Source organism: Panthera onca, chromosome F2 (genome assembly GCF_046562875.1).
Source record: "Panthera onca isolate mPanOnc1 chromosome F2, mPanOnc1 haplotype 2, whole genome shotgun sequence".
Classification (NCBI taxonomy): domain Eukaryota; kingdom Metazoa; phylum Chordata; class Mammalia; order Carnivora; family Felidae; genus Panthera; species Panthera onca.
Window position 1 is genome coordinate 53,904,268 of NC_138356.1, and position 24,776 is coordinate 53,929,043.

The 24,776-nt window shown below is 37.2% G+C and overlaps 1 long non-coding RNA gene across 8 annotated transcripts in view; it reads left to right on the forward strand.

Moving 5' to 3' along the window:
* Positions 1–24,776, forward strand: part of LOC144615135 (uncharacterized) — a 392,358-nt gene that overhangs the window by 21,289 nt on the left and 346,293 nt on the right. For all 8 annotated transcript variants that reach the window (XR_014136567.1, XR_014136568.1, XR_013553607.2 and 5 more), the window contains exon 3: positions 2,621–2,745. This is a non-coding gene — a long non-coding RNA (uncharacterized LOC144615135). The remainder of the gene's footprint in view (positions 1–2,620; positions 2,746–24,776) is intronic.

The following is a 24,776-nucleotide window of genomic DNA, read 5'->3' on the forward strand; positions in this document are numbered from 1 at the left end:
GGAAGGGAAGGAAAGGAAAATTTGTCTCAGCCACTGTGCTTTGACCATGACCAGCCAAGTTAAATCCAGCTTCTACCCAGTAGCTTTCCATGATAGTAAATACTCTTCTTCTCTACTACGTACTATTTTTTATTTTTTAATGTTTATTTATTTTTGAGAGACGGAGACAGAGTGTAAGCAAGGGAGAGGCAGAGAGATAGAGGGAGACAGAATCTGAAGTAGGCTTCAGGCTCTGAGCTGTCAGCACAGAGCCCGATGCGGGACTTGAACCCATGAACCATGACCTGAGCTGAAGTCAGATGTTTAACTGACTGAGCCACCCAGGCACCCCTCTTCTACATACTATTAAGCACAAGAGGTTCCTTGAAATTAAAATGTAGAGAGGGTTGAGGCCTTGAAGAAACATAGACCAAACCTCCCTCTTCTGATAAGTGAAAATTCAAGCATAATTATATTTTGGGATTTGACTGAGTCATATTCTGCATTCTACATGCATGCAGAATATAAAGAGGGTTCCATATTACTTTGATATTCACAATAAACTTATAAATTAGGAAGGCCAAATATTACTTCCCCCATTTGAAATGTCAGCTCTTTGTAGCTGATAGTCAAGGAAGGCTTCTTGATTGTATAATATTTAAAAATAATCCAATCTCCTCTTGACCTGGTGTGATAGGCAGAATAATGTCCCCCTCCTCCCCAAATGTCCACTTCCTAATCCCTGGAACCTGTGAATATGGTATTTTATATTGCAAAGTGTTTTTGCTAATGTGAAATATCTTGAGATGGGGAGGTTATCCTGAATTATCTGGTTGGATCCAATATAACCACAAAGATCCTCATAAGTGGAAGTTTCAGAGTCAGAGAGGAGATGTGATCACAAAAGCAGATTGGGAGCAGGAGAGGGAGAGGGAGGAGAGAAACTTGAAGGTGTTATGCCCCTGCTGACTTTGAAAATGGAGGAAGGGGCATGAGCCAGAGAATGCAGGTCGTATCTCAAAGCAGAAGAAAGTCAAGGAAATAGATTCTCTTCTAGAGCCTCCAGAAGGAAGGCAGTCCTGCCAACACCCTTATTTTAGGACTTCAGACCAGAACTCTAAGATCATACATGTGTGTTGTTTTAGGCCAATAAATTTGCAGTAATTTGCTACCACAGCAATAGGAATCTATATACCCAGCTAAGACACAATTAGTGGCAAGACTTTAGTAGCAAAGCTAATTTGTAATCTGTTTTACTGCGTATCTATTTCTGGATGGAAAGAAAAGATAGTATAATAAATTGTTAACTGAAGGAAATTATTTGGTGCTTACTTACCTGATAGGATCGTTGTGTATTTCTAGCTTCTGGGTATCACCAACTTCTCCTTTCAGACACATTCAGCTACTGCAGCCCAGCTCTGAATGTCCTTTTGTGTGCATGTGTCTGCCCATTTCACACTTGGGCATGAAAGCAGAACTGTGTGTATGGCCAGTGTGTATTCCAAAGGGTCAGCAAAAACTCTTGCTTGCTTAAAGCTGTTTCAAGCTGTTTTCAATACCATGTCGCTTCACAATTACTAATTAAAAAATGAGAATTTGCTTTTGTGACCATTTGAAGAACTCAGAAATGTCTTCATACTTTTTAGTTTCCTGGAGTTTAAGTTCAAAATTTTCAAGATTGCCTGTTGAAGTTCATTGGAGAGAAATGACCTTCACATTAATTTTTCTTTTACTATGAGTCTATTTCATTGTTAGTTAGGTTCCAGGAAAAGCCATGTTCTTCATGCTAGTTTCCTCATTATTTGTGTTGTGGTTTTTCAAGAGATTTAAACTAAGTCAACCCAGATATAAGTAACAAACTTTCAATAACTTGGTGAAGTTTCCAAACTCTCTACCATTTAAATTTTTTTCTAGAAATAAAGCAGTCAGACATTGTCATAATTCCATTACTTGTTATATGCAGCTATACTGAGTTAGAAGTTTGAAATGTTATGGTTATAGCTTCTTACTCTTCATAATCACTAACAGTTATTGAGCACTTATTGTATATCAGGTTCTGAACTAAATATTTTACACTTATTGGCATGTATGATTCTAAAAACAGCTCTGTGATATAGTAATGGTGGGTTGGTTTTATGAATAGCTACAATTATTCACATATCCCTAGTCTTAGTCCATTCAGGCTGCTATAACTAAATACCACAGACTGGGTGGCTTATAAACAACAGAAATTGATTTCTCACAGTTCTGAAGGCTGGAAGTCCTAGATCATGTTCTCTGCTGTTGATAGCTGGCAACTTCTCTCCATGTCCTCACATGGTAGAAGGGGCTAAGGATCTCTCTGCACCCTCTTTTTATAAGGCACTAATCCCATTATGAGGGTTCCACCCTTATGACTTAAGTACCTCCCAAAGGCTATTGTTTCTAATACCACTGTCTTTGGGGGTTAGGATTTCAGCATATGAATTTTGGGGAGATTCATTCAGACCGTAACATTCCTGAATCCATACCATTTAATAATTTCTTTTAACACTGACTCAGGGTTTGGCCACGTAACTTGCTCTGATCAATGGAACAATGGCAAACTTGATGCAGGCAAAGACTTGAAAAAGAGCCTGCATGTTTCTCTTCTTTCTCTTAGACCTCTGCCACCACCAGTGAACAGACCTGGACTAGCTTTCTGGAGAGACATGAGTTATATTGGAGAAGAGCTAAGATATCTAAACACGGACATTCTAACCTACACAGCCCCAACTACCCTTCCAGGTAATTGAGAAGCATGAGTGAGTCTACCTGAGGTCAGCCCAGCTCAGACCAGATTGTGAGTAATAATAAATGCTGATTAGTTCAAACTCTTAAGTTTCGAGGTGATTGATTACTTAGCAATAGCTAACTGATACATGTAGATACTAATATTCTTATTTTGTATATGAGGAAACTGAATTCTAGAAGGATTAAGTAACTTGTTCAAGACTGACTCTAGGTGCGCCTGGGTAGCTCAGCTGGTTAAACCGACTCTTGGTTTTGGTTCAGGTCATGATCTCATGGTTCGTAAGTTTGAGCCCCACATCGGGCTCTGTGCTGACAGTGAGGATCCTGCTTGGGATTCTCTCTCTGTCTCCCTCTCTCTCTGTCCCTCCTGTGCTCTCTTTCTCCCTCTTAAAATAAATGAATAAACTTAAAAAAAAGAAGACTGACTCTAAAGCCCATGAACTTAAACATATGCAATTAAAACACAATTTGTAAAACTTTGAAATGAAATCTTCCACCTAAAAATTGAGACTAGTTCCTGTACACACACACACACACACACACACAGTATCTCCATTATTAAAGGACCTAAATGAGCATTATGAAATAGATGTAATATAATGGAGCATTAGGTGATCATCATTGATCTGTTAACTTCACATAGGTGACACTATGGACATCTGGGCAGAATAATTTTCCTACGGTACAGGACTCTTTTAGGACTGCAACATGTTTATGGACCTTGTCTCTGTAATGTTCTGCGTGCCCCCATCCCAGTCATAATGACCACTAAAAATGTCCTCATAGTAATTTTGACTATTAATCTTGGCATCTACCTCCTGCCCCAAATTTCCAAACTTCCCTAAATGGGGGATAAGGCTGGGGAGAGATATCACTTCCAGTTGAGAACCACTGTTGGAATTTTTTAAATATTGGAGTTAATACAAAATGCATGTAGTTTTTTTATGTGTATGTACCAATTAAAAATAGCTTAATTTAATTGTTTAGCTTAATAAATTATTATAAAGCAAACATTCTTGACATCAGCATTCAAATAAAGAAGTACTTTGTCTGTCAATCTCAGATACCTCTCCTGTGTTCCTTGTCCCTATTGCAACATCCTCCATCCCCCCAAAAGTAACTACTTCCTAGATTTTATAATAACCACTTCTTAAATTTTTATTTCTTTGTAGTTTTCTCAGCCAAATGTATATACCCCTGGTCAACATAGTTTTGTTTTGACTATACTTAAAAAAATATATGCCTAGGTGACTCCTTTTAATCTAATAGTAACATCTTCTTCCACTTATAATTTATTTGTTGAAGAACGTTGTGTATTTAACTATCAGGGTGAAGAAAATAAATATGTGAAAACACAATTTTTTGTTTGGAAAAAATGGCAATATCATTTTATCAACTTATGCATAATCAACTTATGCATAGTTTATTCAGAGTCTCACTACAATGTGTTGGTGTCGTTTTGGCACAGTTGTGTCTTAAGATAATGATCCCACTGACTTTCTTCAGTTAACATCATGGCCAAAGATGTTAAACATCATGTTAAACAGAGAGGTTAATAATTATTTCTCAAGGAACAGACCCTGATTACTTCCAGGGAAGGTATTAACTTCAGCTCTATTCTACCCATACCTGTCCAAGAATGATATCATCATTTTAGCCATTTATTTTGTACTTTTTCAATCAGGAATGATATAGAAAATGCTTTTGCTTTTTTCAACCCTTTCTTTCTCTTCAGTTTCTGTTTCATGGCTTTATCCTCCCAAATTAGGAAAAAATCCAAGCCTAGGCATTACTTGGGATCATGATGCTACAGATTAGGCTGCTTTTTTCTGAATTCTATACTTCAAGTTGGAATATTTTAGAATATCAGCTTACAGTATAATAGGGAAGGTAAGAAGCTACTTATCCTTTTGAAGTTGGCAGGTAAGTTGATTGCCTAGAAATCTGAGTGCTATTCAAAACTAACAAAATTTGCTTTTTGATTATAATAGCAATACGTAATCACAGAAGACTTTGGGAGAAAGCAGAAAAGTACAAAGAAAACTAGTAAAAATTAGAGAATGATGTCTTGTTGACAGAGTCTATTTTCCTCATTTTAATTTTAAGACCATATGTTTAGCTGTTATTTTCAGGGACAGAACACCAGTGCCATTGCCCAGATAGTGTTTTGTTAGCTCTGCACCAATGCTGACTGCCTGTCTAGACTGGTGTGTTTTCCTCTCTCCTAGCATGTCACTGCACTCAAGATTAACAACTGTGAGGGCCACCCATCATGTGAACTCATCTGCAACTTGGTTTTGTCTATAATCTTGCATGGGACTCTCTTCTATCCCTCTCTATAACATCCATTCCTAGATGAGCATTCCTCCAAAGTGAGCAGACTAGTGTGATAGGTGGCTCCAGTCTGAATGGTCAGTTAGGATGTAAAATAACACTAAATTCATTAATTTACAGCCCAGGCTAAAACTATTCCTCACTAGCTCTCACCTAAGCCTTCTTTATCTATAGTCAAGAAAGATCTGATCGTTAAGAGATTTTATAAACTTCACTCCATCTTTATTTTCCATGTGATTTCTTAGCTTCCTAGGTCTCTGAGGAAGAATTTAACTTCCCCTAGGGAATACTGTTAGTATGATATGATAATTAATAATGAATAACTTGTACCTGGCACAGTGAAAACTCAAACTCAATGGGAATGTTAGCAAATAAAACAATTAGTAGTAGAAATTTTAAGTTGGAGGATCCATGTCTCATCCAAATGAATATTTTCAAATATGTAGTTAGAAATACATAAACAGGGGTGCCTGGGTGGGTCAGTCAGTTAAGTGTCTGACTTTGGTTCAGGTTATGATCTCATGGTTCATGAGTTTAAGCCCTGCGTCAGGCTCTGTGCAGACAGCTCAGGGTCTAGAGACTGCTTCAGATTCTTTGTCTAACCGCCCCCCCCCCCCGCTCTCTCTGTCCCTCCCCTGCTCACCCTCTGTCTCTCAAAAATTAAAATTAAAAAATTTTTTAAAAAGAGCATAAAAAGCTCAATTAAAAAAAGAAATACATAAACATATTTATGAAAATACAAGAGCATTTAATTAGCTAAAAGATATATTATCTATCTTTCTAAATAGCTTGAATTATCCTGGAGAGTCATTGCCAAAGCTGGAAAACTCCAGTGGTCTGTATGCTTTCAACTTTACTCAGAAGACAAACATGACTTTACCTGCTTCTTCTCCAATAATCCATGGTACCCAACAGATTTGTTTTAGGTTTAGAATTAATTAATAGGTTTAGAATTAATTTAATTTAGCTACTGAGTTGTACATTCTTTGAGAGTAAGAATGCACTTTACTCACCTATCTAGTGAGCTCCTAACAGAAGACCTAATAATAGCTAAGTTTTTAATAAATATTTAGTGAATGAGAGAACCCATGTATTTAGTTAGAGTAACATTGGAGGTTAAATCTGCTTTCTGTCCCTAAGAAAATTTGGGGTACAAAAGTGAATTCATTTTAGGAATTATTGCAAGTCCATGAATATAATCTGAATGATAATCTGGAAAAAAGCTAGAACAATAATCCTGAAGACAAAACATATCTAAATTCATTCATTTATTAATATACTCAGCACTACCGTGTTCCAGGTGTTGTATTAGGCAACAGGAATAATAGCAATGTGAAAGACTGATGGGGTTCCTGCTTTTATGCAACTTAAAAGTCTAATGAAGGACACAAGTAAATTGTTAATTTTAAGACTATACAATCAATGTTATGATAGAGCCTATGCATAGCCTAAACCAGTGGTTCTCAAATTTAGCAGGCATCAGAATCATTCAAAGGCTTTTCACAACACAGGCCGCTGGGCCCATCCCCAGAGTTTCTGATTCTGTATGTCTTGGATGAAGCCTTAGGATTTGCATTGCAAGTTCTCCGGTGATGCTAATGCTGCTGGTCCAGGAATCACTTTAAAAACCATTGGTTTAGGGGTGTGGAGGTGGCTCAGTCAGTTGAGCATCTGACTCAATTTTGGCTCGGGTCATGATCTCGAGGTTCTTGGATAGAGCCCTGCCTTGGGCTCCAGGCCGACAACACAGAGCCTACTTGGGATTCTCTCTCTCTTTGTCTCTCTGCCTCTCCCCCACTTGCGTGTGCTCTCTCCATCTCTGTCTTTCTCTCTTTCTCAAAACAAATAAACATTAAAAAATAAATAAAAAAAGAACCATTGCTTTAGATTAAAGGAGCAATAGGGCAGGCTAAGCTAAACTTTGTGACCTCATTAGTTCAATGATAACTTGAGGGAAGATAATTCATTGAAATGTTAGTTTGTATAGTTACATTTCTTCCTTCTTGCCTATTCAAGGAGAAAGCTTGAGCTTTAGCAATTTCTTCCCACATGTAAATTTTTCAGAGTATACAAGAGAAGTTCTTTGAACTCAAGTCTCTTTTATAAACACCTATACTCAATTTTAAAGTTTTATGCCAGGTGTCCTTTGCAAGAAGAGGGGAATAGAGGCCTCTCTGAGATACAGAAGAAAGAAAATATTTTGGTTAGACTGGACAGAAATCTGAAGTCTATGATCAGAGGGGAAGCTTCCTTATTTTATAATCATGTCCTAGAGACATGGCAGAACCTCTGAAAATGGATCATCAAGCAAGAATGATCCTGGTATGAGGCCTCCCAGCCTTGCCAGGGATTGGCATACCCTGAGCAAGGGACACAGAAGCAGGAGAGCCATAAGACTTAGAGGAAGCTATGGAAAGGGACATACAGAGATTCTGAGTGATGACTAAGGAACTCCTCTCACCCCCACCCCCAATAATGTGGTGCTGTGTAACACTTTGGGCCTTTTAAAGTCCTGGAGGAGGGAAGCAACATAATCACCAGAATGGATTTCTTGCCAGAACACAAAGGAGGCTTGGATAAGGATTCAAATAAATTTAATGAACAATGAATAAGTGTTATTTCTTACACATCTTTGTTTGTGAATTCAGATTTATACTTGCCTCTCTTGGATGATATGTCAATTGTAAAATTATTTTAAAAGAAATTGTGAATCCAGGAAACCAACACTTCTATACATTTTCTGTGAGTTTCCATGAAGGCTAATAAAAACCTTCATATTTAACATGTGCTCAAGAAATATTTGTTATATTGACATGACTCTATTGGAGTATTTCTAAATAACTCAAGTGTGTCAATGCTAAATGTTCAGTTTAGGATAAAGGACACAGTATATTGTAAGTGAGCCAATGTAGTGCTATGGTTAGGGAATAGGTTCAGGAATCACCTGCTTAGATTCAAGTAATACCATTTGGTAATTAAATGACCTTGGACAAGTTAAGCTAAATGTTCTGCAACCAGTCCCACATTTGAAAAATGTGTATAATAGTAAGCCTCTCAGGGTTGTTTTGAGGATTCAATGAATTAATTCTTTGGATTTTAAAATGTAAGAACTCAACATTAATGATAATTTATTGGATATATCCAGTTTGCATGGCTGGGCATTTCCTGAATGAGTTTCAAATAAACATAACTGTGCCTTTTAGGGTGCATTAGTTTTAGAGGCTTAGAATGAAGAAACTTTCGAAAAGCCTAGAATTTGTTGTTATTGTTATTAAACTGTGATCTGTTTTGAAGCGTAATTAACTGATGTTCTGTAAAGTATTCAGTGCATTAACAGTGACAGTTTTAACATTAAGCCAGAAGCACTCTCAAGATATTTAAACATTAACTAACTTGATTGTCTTTAAACTTCAATGTTGTTTTTATTCATTTTTGTCTTTCATAACTTAGCTTATATGTATATATATATTTATTTATTTATGGCACCCACACATATTCCAAGTGTGGTCCTTTGTAACATTACATTGGAGAATAACAAAGGGATGGTGTCTTGGTTATTTCATCCTATTAAACATCTGTACATTTCATTTTAGCTTATGTTATAGCTGGCTTTCTCAGTTACAGGCATACAGCATATCCTTTCCCCACATAAGCTCTGTTTCTTGTAACTCACCATCTCCTATTTGATTCCTTAATTCCACTGGCAATTTGGAGCAGCCTGCTTACTCATGTTGTGTCTGCAGCTCTGGAATCTTAGCCCTTGAGTCATGTAATTTCGGAAATCTTTGCTTTCTGCCTTATGTATTAACAGCAATCAGGCAGCCCCTTAAGACCTTCCTGGAAAAATCCCAAAATACTTCATTTTTTATTTTGTATTTAGTTGGAAGGGATTCCAGTTAAGTTAGCCTTGGTTTCCTAATTCTGACTGGCCACCCAATTGACGACAGCCTGACCTCTAGTTTGGCAAATCAGCACCCTTGGTGGAACTCTGTGGATTTCCTAAACGTCATACAATCATTTTGTGATATCGAGGTTCCAAAATCACTATTTTTTTTATTACAGGAAAACCTTTTATGAAACCAATATTTAGTACTAGTAATTACGTTCTTTCTTATTTAGCTTATCAATGACAGATTGGGTTCCAAAGTAGAAAAAAAGTAAGGATTAAAGCTTTATTAAATAAGTATATTTTAATGAAACATTAATAATTGAAGATTAGAGTTTATAGAATATTTATAATAATAATAAATATATATAAATATATATAAATATATTTATATAAATAAATATGTAATAATAAATATAGAATATTTATTAATACATTTATTCAATAACTTATTAACCTATTACATGCAGGATATGTTACTACTCTTGTGAAAGCAAGAGCAACTATGACCCATTTTCTGTCCATAAGAAGCTTAGAGTCTAGGTTGAAAGGCAGAAAAACGAACATAATTTCAATGCAGTTAAGTGCTATGTCAAGGGTAAGTACTGAGTATGATGACAGCAAAAAGGAGGGGGCCTCCTAGAGGAGGTTATATCTAAATTATGATAAGAAGGAGAAAAATAATTTAGCCAGGAAGAGAGGGATGCATTTTGCGCATTCTAGGCAAAGAAAACAATTATACAAGGAGTTGGATTATTCCAGCCAGTGATGGACTTGTCTTAGAAGGTCTTACCTACTGTGCTAATTATAAGAGACTGTAAATATGGCCACAAATTCTTCCCCTCTTTGTATCCAAGCCCTTACAATGTGATGTTACAGACCCTCCCATAAAGAGGTGAAATATATTTCTTTCCCTTTTGAATCTGAGTAGGGCATGTGACTTGCTCTGGCTAACGGGACCTAAGCAAATATGATACTAGCAGAGACTTGACTGGTGCTTGTACATTGGAGCCTGACCTCTTGCTAAGCTTGACCCTTGAGACCACCATATTTTATGAGTCTGAGCTAGCCTGTTGTGGGAAAGAGAGATCACATGGAGGAGAACTGAGGCGTCATGACTGACAGACTGCCAACGGTCAGATATGTAAGGGAAGCCATCTGTAGGAAGCAAACTAAGCCTCCTCCCCCAAAGATATCCAATCCTAATCTCAGAACCTATGAATATGTCACCTTACATGGCAAAAGAGACTATGAAGATGTGATTAAGTTAAGGATTTTGAAATGAGGGGACTATTCTGAATTATCTGGTCGGCTCATTGTAATCACAAGGGTCCTTATCAAAAGGAAACAGGAGGTACAGCCTTAGAGAAGGAGATGTGAAAATAGAAGCAAGGATAGAAGTCACAGAAAGATCTGAAGATGTTTTACTGCTGACTTTGAAAACGGAAAGTGGAGCCATGGTACAAGGAATGCAGGCAGCCTCTAGAATCTGGAAAAGGCAGGGAAACAGATTCTTCTCTAGAGCCTCCAGAAGGAAAGCAGTCTTGCTGACACCTTGCTTTCAGCCTACTCAAGACTTCTGACTTTCAGAATTGTAAAATAATGAACTTGTAGTGTTTAAATACATTTTAGTGTTAAATACATTTAGTTAAATACATTTGTAGTGTTTAAATACATTAAATACATTAAATATGTTACAGTGGCGATAGGAAAAACTAACAGAGCAAGCTACATTGTCTAGGGGCCAGACAACCTGCTAGCAGACCACAGCTGCCTGGCTGAGCCCAGCCGAGATCAGTCAAGCTGTGACACACCAGAAGAACCACCCAGACTACTCAGGGATCATGAATGATAATGAGCAGTTGTTTTCAGTCACCAGGTTTTTGAGTGATTTCGTACACAAGAACAGCTAACTGATACACTGATCTAGAAATTTAAAATAAAAAATAAATGAAGCAAAATGTTTACATTAAGCTACTTAAAAATAGTTATTTCCTTAACTTTCTTAGGGACTTATGTGGGTAGCTCTCTAAAGCAAAAATTCACCATTCCTGCCTCTGAGTTCCCAGTCTGCTCTAGTTCCTACCCTTCCTAAGTTTGGTGGCTCACCTCTTTGGATTTCTATTTTTTCTTCAGTCACCTTTCAATACAGTTCCCTTCTTTCTTAAACAAGCCAGGGCTAGTTTCTGTTACTGCCTGACTGTGAGCTCTGTAAATGCAACTTGAGAATTCCTTCTCATTACCAACCTGTTACAAATTTGTTAGATACCCTGATGTTTGGGAAGCATGATAGGAAAGACATTCACTCATCTTTAGACTTATCTTTCATTTTTTTTTTTTCTGGCATTTTGTAGGCACTTAAAAAGAGAGTGATATTGAGTATTATTTCATTGCAACAAATAAACATGAACCTAGAGCTGCTTACAGAGAGCCTCCATGCCTTACTTGTCTCACTCTCTACTCAGCTCAGACTAAATCATCCCTTTGGAATGCCATGAGAAGACATTCTATCCTTTGTTAAGGGATTTGACTGACCACAATTATATTATTATGCCTATGTGTGTTGAAAAATTCCAGGGAAAGTTAGAAAGAATCACATGGGATTTTGGCTTCAATCAAATGAAACCAGTTTGGAATGAAAAAGCAAAGATACTTTGTCTGAGCAATGAAAGAAATTTCACAACTATTAAAAGTATCAGTTTTACTGCAAACTTTTTCTTTCCTTGAATATCCTTATAAATTGTACTTACAGTGGCGTAAGTGTACAATTTTTAGAGGATGAATAAGGATCTTGGTGTTGCAAAATGTCACTTCTGTTACATGGTATCCAGCTTCTTTCAGTGTCTAAGATTATGTATTGGATCAATTTCCTACAGTATATGTAAATATTTTTTTGCCACTTCTATTATACATGCTTGCTCAGCTTGGGTTCTCTGGTCATCAATTCTATGGTACTGTCATCAGAATCATTAATTTTCTGCCTCCTTTTTCTTCCTCTGCCCCCACCAGTCATTCCCTAACCCTTAATGAATTCAAGACCTAGCTTCCCTGTTTTACCACTTAGGCTACTGAACATTGTAGAAATAAAATTGTATAACCACAAACTGGAACTACTACAAGTTTAGTATTTTAAAGTCTAGCTGGACTCTCAGTGCCACTTGGCAATCCTTTTACTTGATGCTGGTTAGTAGCCTGAACTCTTTCTTTTTGCATCCATAACTTTGCCTCAGTCTTGACAAAGGAAATAGGACTGTCAGACGCTAATAATTTCCCTTCCCTACATTATAAAACTGCCCAAAGTAACATCCATCCTTCTTTTTTTTGTATGAAGGGAAAATGCGTTGATATTCATCAGCTGTATGCTATATGTCTCCAGCCAAGCCTCCTCCCTGAACTCCAGACTCATACTTATCGTGTACTAAACATTTCCACTAGATATCAAACAGGCTTCTTAAATGTAACATATTCGGAACAATACTCCTGATCTTCCTTGCCAAATCCTGCTTTTCCATTATATTCCCCATGCCAGTTAGTGGTGACCATACTTCTAGTTGTTAAGGTCCCAAATTTTGAAGTCCTCCTTGGCACCCACGTTACTGTAATCTTTTGTTGGGTTATTGCAATAACTCTAATTTTTTTCTCTTTCATCTCCCTTGTGGCCTCACAGATTGTTCTCAACACTGCAGCTGGAGTCATTCATTATACTAAAAATGTAAATCAGATCACAGTTTCTGCTTCAAACTCTCCATTGTCTTCCCATTTTATCCCAAGCAGAAGCCCAAGTTTTTACAGTGGCCCATAATGCTCTATACCAACAGGTTCACCATTGCCTCTTTGACCTCATGGCTGACTACTCCCCTCACTCATCTACCTCCTTGCCCTTCCTTGAATAGGATGGATTTGTTTTGGCCTTAGGCCTTTGCATTTGTTGCTCTTTGCCTGCAACAGACTTCCCCAGGTAATTTGCATGCCTTTCCTTTTACTTCGTTCAGGTTGTTGTTGAAATATTTTTTTTCTCCATGAGCTTTTTTCTGATCACTTTGTTTAAAACTATCCTGGGGCACCTGGGTGGCTCAGTCAGTTAAGCGTCCAACTTCAGCTCAGGTCATGATCTCACCGTTCATGAGTTGGAGCCCCACGTCAGGCTCTGTGCTGACAGCTCAGAGCCTGGAGCCTGCTTCGGATTCTGTGTCTCCCTCTCTCTGCTCCTCCCCTGCTCATGCTCTCTCTCTCTCTCAAAAATAAATAAACATCAAAAAAATTTAAAAAAAATCCCCAACTACCTAATCCCACTGACCACTCTCTAGCTCCCTTTTGTGTCTTACTTTTCTCCACTGTGCTTACTATGATAAAACATTTTATATATTCACTTCTTTTGTTCATTGTCTCTTCCACCAGAATGTAAGCATTAAACAAGGGATTTTTTTTATTTGTTTACTGCTATATTTCCCAATGTTTATGATATTGCTTGGCACATAATAGAAGCTCAATAAATATTTGTTGAATGAAGTGATTTTTTACTTGCTAAGGAACTTCTGTGTTTATATACTGAATCCAATTTCTACTGTCTTTGTTAAAGAATTCATTCATCATCTATTCTCATATTTTCCTGCATTTTTCCTCTTTCCCTCTCATCTAAATCAATGCTTTCAACTATATAATTATATATATAGTTAAATATCACTAATATTAAAAAAAATCTACCCTGTGGTTTCTCGTTCAGGCTGACTTTTTATGAGATTTATAATAAGAAAACACAAAATGAAATAAACACATTGTAGGAAAGATAAGATAGGATGGAGATCAAAAATGAATTTTTAAAAGATGTCTGAAAATTGGAAAAAGAATGGGAGCAAGTTGAAAGATGAAATTGAATTTGAGGGCAACTATGGCTCAGAAAACATGGAAGAAAGAGCCTGAGTGTGTGTGTGTGTGTGTGTGTGTGTGTGTGTGTGTGTGTGTGTATGTTTGAGAAACTGTTAGCTAATCTTCCTGGTGATGCCCAGAAAGCATTTTGACTCCCAACTGACAGGGAGAAAAGGCAGAATGAGAAGTGAAGCTAACAACTCAATCTGCTTTATTTCCTCTAACTTGGCCCATGTCTAGTTTCTCTAATGATTCTGTGTTTGGTGGTCTTTTGAGGGAGAAGAATAAGGGGATTTCTTAATGAGTAGGAGAAGAATAAGGGGATTTCTTAATGAGTAGCAAAAAATGGGGGAAATTTTAATTCGATTGGATGTTTAAAATGCAACTTGTATCCTAATCATCATACCTTTGTTTCTGCTGTTGTCATCTTGGAAGACCTCTTATCCAGTTTTTATATATCCTGATTTTAAGAAAATAAACAAGCCCCACTCCCTCCACAGACTTTGATGAAATCCCTGGCCCACTCACAGCTGTCTGACTCCCTTACATATATCATTTGTTCATCACATTTAGCCCCATTTTATACTGTATAGTCTAATAATTGAGAACATGGAAATTAGTAGTTTATTGCATGCCATTAAGCAGAATATATTTTAATAATTACTATAGGTTTTCAGTATATGTTTATTTATGGGTAGCAATTTATGAAAGAACATCGATTTTCCCTTAACCTAAAATTTCCTGTAAGATCTTGTACTTTCTTCTTCTTTTCAAAACTAAATCTACATTCAATAATAGTGTGGTTTCCATTCCCATAGCTCCTTTATTCCTTAAACCTCTATAAATTGCTTTAATCCCTCTATTCTGCTAACACTACTCTCATTGGGCTACAGAGTAACTTCTTAGTTGCCAGGGGAAAATATACATTTCAGTTCTGATTTTTCTTGATCAATTCAACATCAACATCTTGACCACTTCTTGAGTCTTGAGTCCTCTTGAAATTTCTTGAATCTTCTCTGTTGGATTCCAGAAAAGTGTCCTTCCTGGCTCACCTCCCACCTGTGAACATTTCTTCTCAGTTTTCCTCATAGGCATAAGTATCCAAGACCTTTTGTAGATCTTTTACTCCATAGCTGGTTAGTATTATGTACCAGAAATACAATTTATGATGAATTATCCAGTAAGCAGGGCTACTATCATATTTAATGGGAAATGTTCTTAAGAATTGAAATCTGTAGACAAGTGTAACAGATCAAATAATATATCCTAAGGGAAAGAACATTGGGATAAAAGCATAGTTTTGAACATCAAGAATTGTGAGAAAAAGTTTCTGTGGGGAAGTTAAAAGACATTTTTTTGTGTGTTCACAGGTACAATTATAAAGAACGCTTCCAAAGCCAACACTTTCTAGCCATTGCTAGAAAAAAAAATTTAATACAGTTCTTAGAGAACTCATCTCCACAGAAATTCTCTCTTACTCCCCTATGCTCCCCCAAACACTGCTCTGTAGAATAGATGCATTAATAATGCATCAATTATACATCATTTTGAGGTGCTGGTAGGAGTAGGAAGTGCCCTTATTTCCCACTCCTCTTGTCCTTAGGGGGAATTTTTTTTCCCTCTCAGTCCCTTTACCCTCTGTTTCCTAGGAGATGCAGAGTGATTTAGAGCTTAGTGAGTTTTATAGGAGGACCTGACAAGTTAGTCCCCTCCTTCCCCCTTGAACCTTTGGGGTCTGCCTGCCTACAGAGAATCAGCACTAGTAGATCATGAGGAAAGCATAGTGGTATAAGTCCCAAACTTGCTTTTTATTTGCAATGAGTAGGTGAGAGCACTTACTTAATTCTAGGGGCTCAGAATCAGTAAGTCCATCGTTGCCACATGTTGTCTAAGAGCCCTGTTTTGGTCCCTATCTGCTTCCTTCTTCTGTTTATCTCAATGAACATTTTGTTCATTTTTTGAACATCTCCTCATTCAGGAGGGGAAAACAAGGAAGTTGTTAATAGTCCCTCAAGCTCTAGTATTATCTTCCAATAGAGTCTCGCCTTATTATTGTGATACCATGCACAGTGAAAACTATCATTTCACTGACATATTATTCTACCTGGCAGTAGCTTCAAATAGAAATCTTTCTATGATTTTCTTCTCTGATGATGAGTGATGTTGAGCACCTTTTCATGTGTCTGTTAGCCATCTGGATGTCTTCTTTGGAAAAATGTCTATCCATGTCTTCTGCTCATTTCTTCACTAGATTATTTGTTTTTTGGGTGTTGAGTTTGATAAGTTTTTTTTTTTTATAGATTTTGGATACTAACCCTTTATCTGATAATGTCATTTGCAAACATCTTCTCCCATTCTGTCGGTTGCCTTTTAGTTTTGTTGATTGTTTTCTTTGTTGTACAGAAGGCTTTTATCTTGATGAGGTCCTAATAGTTCATTTTTGCTTTTTTATCTTGATGAGGTTCAATATGGAGACATGTCAAGTAAGAAGTTGCTGTGGCCAAAATATAGACACTTTGGGGATTATTTCATGATTTCATGCTTCCAAAGAAACAAAAGTACAGCCCCATCTGACATATTCACCATATTCATCTCATAGTAGTGGATTCAGCTAGAATTCCTGTGGCCATGTATTTTTGTTCCTCATTTTTGTCATGTAGATAACAAAAAAATTTCTATGATATAACAAAGTAGCAGAAGACTAGAAATATGTGCAAGAAAAATCCTGCTTTCTTCATTGGAAAACTAAATTAAATCTTGTCTAATATCATATTGTTCTCATTTCTAGGGTTTTCTTAAATCAAATCTGAGTGAAAACCAATTTTCTCCAAACTCTAGAACTTTATTTTTCTGAAACCATTTATTAAAAAAACAAAAAAAAACCCCTTTGAAATTAGGCTCAGAATCCATGACAAATGAAAATCCTTTCCTTTGGGGTTTTCATTGCTACATAATAGTCATAAAATGCATTTTATAGGATTTACTTGAGGATATTAAAATGTTATAGGCTTTCATAGACAGTTCCAATCAGCATCTCTGATTTATATGTAAGGGAAACCTTGAGTCATTCCGGGTTAGAAGGAAAATGCCTGGAACACTTAAAAACTGAAATTCTAAGGTTATACTCCTGAGCCATACTAGGTCCAGTCAGCTTAATTTAGCAAAAGTTTACAGGGTAACTACCATGTATGAAGCATGGTGTTAGAAGCTGGGGGATTCAAAGATTAACCAGACCTGGTCCTTGTCCCTGAGATTCTTACTCATAAATGGGAGAGACAGATGTGAATTCAACCAACCAGCTGATCCTCCTCTTCTGAGGTACCAAAATCAAGCAGGCTAGATTTGAGCCAAATGGATTAATGCTAAGTTTGGGTTTTTAAAGTCTGGATCTTGATCTGGTAAGTGCTCTAAAGTATCCAAGACTGGGCAGAATTAGTTGATAAACAAAAACAAAAACAAACCACTACCACCACCACCAATAACAACAAAACAGTCTTTGGAGAATTCTAAGGTCTCTTACTTCCAGGCTTTAGAAATAGAATTTATTCTTCGTATATTAAAATCTAAAGGACCAGGAGTCTGGTAGACAGTAGGACCAAATAGAGAATAAGAACAAGGCAAGAGGAAAATGAGAGAACCCAAAATCTTGCAGAGAGCAGGCTGGCCAGCTTGTGACTCATTTCTGGTGGCTGCTGGCCATGTAAATTGGGAGCTAACAGCCTGAGTTGGGAGAACACCAGCCAAGCACTAGATCATCATAGTGTAGTGGGAGGAGGACAGGGATTTCAGCAAATCACATAAGCTGGTTGTCATTTTCATCAAGTTCAGTTTTTAAAACTGGTGCATGGGGGCTTTCCGTAGAAGAAATAAGGTTATGTAGAGGTGGGCTACCTAAAATAAGCAAGAATATTAGCATATCCATACACTTTTTGGGATTTCTACATTTGCTTTCTTGTATGTCATATTTTTACCTGTATCTCTGGGGTTGAGTGAGACAAGCCCCACTTCAAACCATTAAGAATGAGAAGGATACATGGTTCTCCAAAAGGAATACTGGGTACTATTTCAAAATTTAAGGGGAACAGATTTCAGACTGGCAAAAATAGATGTCCTGCACAAAGAGGAAAGTCAGAATATCAAATGCGACTGAAGACAAGGATTATGAGGAATAAAGAAGACCTCTGAATTTGTCAATAATCACGAATGTGATAAAAGCAGCAGGAGGTAGGAAAGCTTTGCAGCCGAGCAGATATCAATCTGAGTCTTGGTTCTGCCTCTTAGCAGTTTTGTAATTTCTGAAGTTATTTGAGCCTCAATGGTAAAGCCAAAATTATGATTCATACACAATAACTTGAATATGGAAGATTACAATCTACCCCCCAACCCTGGTATATTGGTAGTTATTATTATTATCATCAACAAACCAAAAAAATAAAGAATGGAAAGGAAATAAAAATAATAAGTTTTTAGTTCTGATGTAAGAAGGGTAATCAAATGAAAGAAAATAGATGATAGCTAGATGGTGGCATCAAGTTAAACTTGTTTTTACCACCTTCCTCTCCCCACATCAAGATAGGGCAGATCTGTGAGGCTTGGTAGAAATAGCCAACTGAAGAAAAGATTACAGAGGAAGGAGATAAATGAGGGAAATTAACAAGTCACTTAAATAATGTTAAGAGAAGGCTATTTCTCTTCCAAAATTAAAGATTAAGACAAGATGACAGCCACTTGTTACCTTCATAGGCTGTCTCGGGTATTAATTCTTCTGTAAAGTTCTCCTTGATGCCTCTAGCTAGGCCCAGTAACTCCTCCCTCTAGCCCTCGATGCCCTTGACATATCCTTCACCATAGCCTTTACCACACTGTAAGGTGACATTCAACTTATACATGTCTTTCTATCATGTTGTAAACTTTGACACTGGTCTCCATGCTGAGCACAGTTCTTAATTTCTATTCCCTACTCACTAAATGTTATTTGAATGAATGTATGAATAAACACAAGTAATTGCTTTCCTTTTCTCCTAAAAACAATACTACTACTACTACTGACTTTAATCTCTTGGGTGATTTGATAGAGAAGATTAGTGTCTGGACAATTGTTTATAGACTGGGACATATGAAAGACAACCCTGTCTTAATAAACTTGAAGGTTAAGGTTTCATCTGTAGAATGCACCCAGAAGAGCCATTGTCGTCCTTCTTCCTGAGCTGCAAGTTTACAAGTCTCTCTCCTTATTTTACTATGTAATCCTCCAGGCTAGAAGCCAAATATTATTCATCTTGGTATATAGTCCCCTAAATTTCACTCACACCCTCAACTCCATAGCAGAAACTTCATTCAGTCCCTGACACTTAGAGAAATTCTGTAAATGTTTGGGTAATCAATAAACTAGTACAACCCAGGTAAGTGAGATTTAAACAATGCCTAGAGTGGTATTATTTAAATGTACAGTTAAATAGTTGTGCCTCTATTACAGAGCATTTGTTTATAAAATGATTTAAGCACATCATTCACACATCATAAAACTGCCCCCTTTTAATCCCTTTGTTATATTACATGGTGAAACAGTTAGCTGTGATACCCCCACTGAGAGTATTTAGTGTAGATAACCTAGTTCAGTGGGAGAAGAGAACGGATTTTAACTGTTACTTATTTCTTATATTTGTAGCTGAGTTGACCATGCCAGAGAAAAGCTATAATCATTGACTTTCTTAATTTTTGCATATGGAACATGGCAAACTGTCTGTGGTGAAGGGGAATAAGTAAATAAAGGAGTTTGGGGTCCATCTTTGTGATGAAATGTAGTTTAGTATTAAGAAGGAAATCCTTCATTCCCAAAGATTGACAAGGGTGATACTTAGAAGAGAATCCCATATGGTTAAATTCAGGGCTTTGCAAGAATTCTACCCAACAACCTCCTCTGTAGCATTTTCATTTGATTGATTTGGATCATTTTCCTTTACTTTAAGCCTTTCCCTTGAAACTACTTATTCCAAGATTCTTAAATCAGTGGCAAAAAGAATTGTTGGCCAAAGTTACTGCCTCCCTTATACAAATGGTCTTTTCAAATTATGAGACTTTCATTTAAAACTGGCTCTATGCAGCCATGATGTTTTCAGTTTGCAATTGTGCAAGACCTGTTTTGTGATTTTTGCCACTGGACCTGGTCTGTTCTTTCTCCTTTCTTGCAACTCTTGTCTTTTCTCTTTGCTAAGGTGATTTGAGAAACATGGAGAGGCTTATAGGTGATTGCACGTTGGTCTTTTTATTTTCAGTTTAACGTAGACTCTTTCAAAGATAGATTGGCATGGATTACTGCTTATTGTATAGAATTTCAGTAGTCATTGGACAAACATTATACAGCACTGTCTATGAGCCAGATATCGAAGATACCTATGTGTTCATATACTCTAGGAGTCATGTCTTATAGAGAAGACATTTAAGCCTGTTAACATTTCCTGATCAGAGTGATGAGTGCCATAATAGTAAGCACAGGGGCCTTCTGAAACACTGAGGGACATCTAATTTCACAGTGAAGGGAGTGGCATACTTTCTGGGTGGGTGACACAATCCTTAGAATAAGAATGAGAGTGTAGTGCTTGGGTGACTCAGCCTGGTTAAGCATCCAACTTCTGCCCAGGTCATGATCTCACAGTTTGTGAGTTCAAGCCCTGTGTCAGGCTCTGTGCTGACAGCCCAGAGCCTGGAGCCTGCTTCAGATTCTCTCTCTCTCTCTCTCTCTCTCTCTCTGCCCCTTCCCCACTCATGCTCTGTCTCTCTCTCTCTCTCTCTCAAAAATAAATAAACATTAATAAATTTTTTTTAAATGAATAAGAGTGAGAGTTATCCAGGGAAGAGGAGGGAGAAGTAAGACAGACAAGATGGAAAAGGACTTCTGAAGAAGCAGAAGTTTGGGAAACTGCAAGAAATTCTGTGTAGCCCATAACAAGAGTGAAAAGGAGCAAGTCATGAAATGAAGCTGGTGGAGAAAAAAAAGATGTTAAATTATAAGCATTTACCATTTTTCATCTCCAATCTTCTATGCAATGTGGATACCAAAGATAATAGTTCTTATGTCCTAGGTGAGTGAGAGAGATGGTTATGGCAAGTGAAAGAAGTTAAGGATTGCTTCATATACTAAAAAAGATGGATAGACCCATAGGGAGAACAGAGGATTTGGGATATAGGGCCTAGAGTCTCAAATAGTCTGGATGGAGAAAGAAGTATATGGACAAGTTGAGGATATGATGGAGGAGATAGAGGGAAAGGGAGAAACTAAGAGAGAAAGACATATACACATACAAATACACATATAACACAGGGACACTGAGAGGCACACAACAGAGTGAGGTAGAGACACTTAAAAGAACATATGTCCATCAGTGAGTGAATGGATAAGGATGTGACACACACACACACACACACACACACACACACACACAGAGGAATATTATTTAGTCATGAGAAATAATAAAACACTGCCATTTGCAACAGCATGGATGGACCTTGAGGGCATTATGCTAAGTGAGACAAGTCAGAGTAAGACAAATACTGTATGATCTCACTCATATGTGAAATCTAAAAAAGCTGGACTCATAGAAAGATGAGAATGGCAGTTACCAAGGTCTGGGGGATGGAATAAGTAAGATGCCATCTAAGAGTACAAATTTGCAACTTGTAGATAAGTAAGTCCTGAAGATCTAATGCACAGCGTAGTGATTATAGTCAACAGTACTGTATCACAAATGTCAAAGTTGCTAAGAGACTAGGCCATAAATGTTCTCACCACAAAAAAAGAAATAATGACATAATAGAGGTGTTACCTAATGCTAGGGTGGTAATCTTATTGCAATATATAAACGTATGAAATCAAAATGTTAAGCTTACACAATGTTATATGACAATTGTCTCAATTAGAAAAGAAAAGAAAAGAAAAGAAAAGAAAAGAAAAGAAAAGAATGCACACCAAGAAATATGAGATAGAGGTAGTGAGACAACAGAGAAATAGATATAGAGACACATTTAAAAAGACAGATATTAAATAGAGCTATAGAGAGCAAAAAGTGAAGCAGCTACCACAGAAGCTACAACTTTGGGGCAAGAGGGCTACTTATAGAGGTTTTTAAGGAAGGTTTTTAAGGAAGAGAACCTTTACTGTGTCATGTAATGCTCTTTGTTTCTCCACAGAAAGTTTAGTAAAACTGCCCTACTTATAAACATTTTTAGAATTTGTGTTTTCACTTTAGGATGTATAAACATGGCCAGACTGGCCCCATAGGTGCCCAGTGATGTACCACAGTGGTGAAACAGCGATGGGAACAGGGCAGGCATGTGTGCTGCATTACAGGGTTGGAGTTCCTCACTGTGATTCATGTGGCCAGAATGTGACTTTTCTCTGTTCTGAACCCAGTAATCATGCAGAGAGAGCTCTGAGGAGTCAGACTGTACCTCAGAAAGACAGTTGGGCATCATCTTGACTGGGAAGTCTTCCTAGATCTCAGAGATCTGATTAGATGCCCTCTTCTGTGTTCCTACAGCACCCTGCTTCACCCCATTCATCACAGGCAGAATATAGGTGAACTCTAGTGACATAGTCACATGGGGCCGTGTATCCTCATTCTCCACATGTACTTTTCAATAGACAGCATAAAATTTGATATCAGTAGAAACACTGGATTCTGACTTTTTATAGTGAATGGGTACAGTATTTGCTGGAAAACAGCCCATTTATTCATGGACATGTTTTTACACATGAATCCTGGAGAATAGCTCAAATGGAGAGAAAGTCTCAATTATTCACCTCAACCAGCCAAGCTGGGACAAATTCTCTGTTATCTTTTTGCTCTTCTAACTTACCAAAGTCAAGTCTTAAAGGTTCAATGCTAATGAATATTATTATTCCCACATTTCCTAGGAGAAACAGCTAGGCTATGTTAAGAGAGACTGCTCAAGGTGAGATTAATAGTAGATGGCAAATAGATGTCCAGATCATAGATTCTCTGTTTATGTCACTGTAATTTCCCCTCTACAGTATTACTTCTTACTTCAAGGGAGTTCAGTGATTTGGAAGAAGGATATAGATGCCTCAACTAGTTCACATACTTATGCCATCTCTGAATTATCAGGAGGTCAGATGGAAGTTATAGGTGGTTGGATCCAACTTCACACATTCTTTTCTTGATCAACTACAGATTCTCACTCCTACTAATGGTCAAATACCTTGACATTCTTGTTTACTTCCTTATATTAGGCACACATAACTGTGAATAGTGAATTACAGTGGACAGGCCAGGTAGAAAGGGTCGAGGACTTGGAAATGGTTTCTCCCACTGTGATAGGAATTTTCTGTGGTAGAAAGAGATCCATCTACAGGCAGAAGGATAACTCCAGTTCAGCAAGTGGAACATGGATGTCAGTGAGTGAATTACTCTATAGAAGATAGTAGCTAGGGCGGCAGTCTGCCATCATGGGAATGAGACAGGAGGAGTCTAATGCTAATTCTTTCAACTAGAGGAATAAGGAGTGTGAAGCAACCATAGCTGAAAACAGGCCCCACACCTTGGTACAAGGGCAAGATATCCTGTTCAGAGGACAGTAGAAGACTAAAACAATGCAAGAAAGGTTTCAGTCCCTAAGATTTCTGAGTGCATTAGTAGCCTAGGACCTAACATGTGAGAAGAATGTAAGGGCTTGTCTAGCAGGAAGAATAATGATATCAAGTCAAAAAATGGTGAATGGAGATGCATAAAGCCCATTTACCTAAAGTCTAGATTTGTCCTAGAAAATGTGGTTGGCTAAGTGCGCATATTGGGGTCAAGATATAACATAAGAGGAGGAGTGCAGAGTCTAGGAAACAGTAAAGTCTTAATACTTGTTTATTGAATAGATAGCAGTACTATTTTGGAGCATCTGACTCAGCTGCTGATGCAGAGATGTGTAACAAGATGGAAAAGTCACTCTAAAAGATGCTTGGTTCAAAACAATATGCTTGCAGGACAAAAACAATAATGTAAAATGTCTGCTGAAATTTGAAGTATCAGGGTAGTGCTAAGAATATATCATTTGATTAGGACTATGCATAAAGAATAAGTAAACACTTGAATCATTTTAATTTGCAAAACAAAAACAAAAACAAAAAAATGTCTGTTTTTATTACCTTGCTGTCAAATAGAATACTGTGGAGGAAGAAAAACTCACCACATGATATACCATTAAAATAATAAAAAACATTTTTAGGCACAAGTTTCATTTATTTGGACTGAATGAATTCAGAGTTTCCAGTTGGATGCTCTTCTAAGAAAGAGCCCTTTAATACATTCTTTCAAGGAGCCCCATCTTCAAAAACAGATTCCATTTATTATCTATTTAATCAGATGGCAGCATAGGTGTTTACCTACATTTGATCTGGTAGACATTATTTGCTTAATACATAAATCACTGTGTAGAAACCATGGTAACTACAAGCTGAATGTCAGTATACATGTTGGCAATGATCCTTAAAATATTTTAAAAGCATCACAGTCATGAATTAGGTCTAAAGGAACTGATAATTATTTTCTGGAGTGTATGCTAAATATTAGTCTTGCTGGGTCATCCCTATTACCCACTGTAAGGTGAAGGCTATCGTCAAGTTTAACCACAGCTTTTGGACACAGTAGTGGATGTAGAGGAGAACTTTCTTTTACTTCTTTGAGAAAGCAAGCAAGACTGACCAGTCTCTCAGGGTGCAGACAGTATAAATTAACATAATATTGTCAAGCATTTTTGGTCAAGATAGACTATTATAGTAAAATGATATATTTTCCTTTATGATGTTTGATGAGCAGCTATAACCATAGATTTTCTAAGGAAAACTGTCCTCTGAGAAGGTAGTTTCAGGCAACCGTGCTGTGTAACATGCAACCCTGTGGCATATGATTGGTTGCCCCTGGTGATAAGA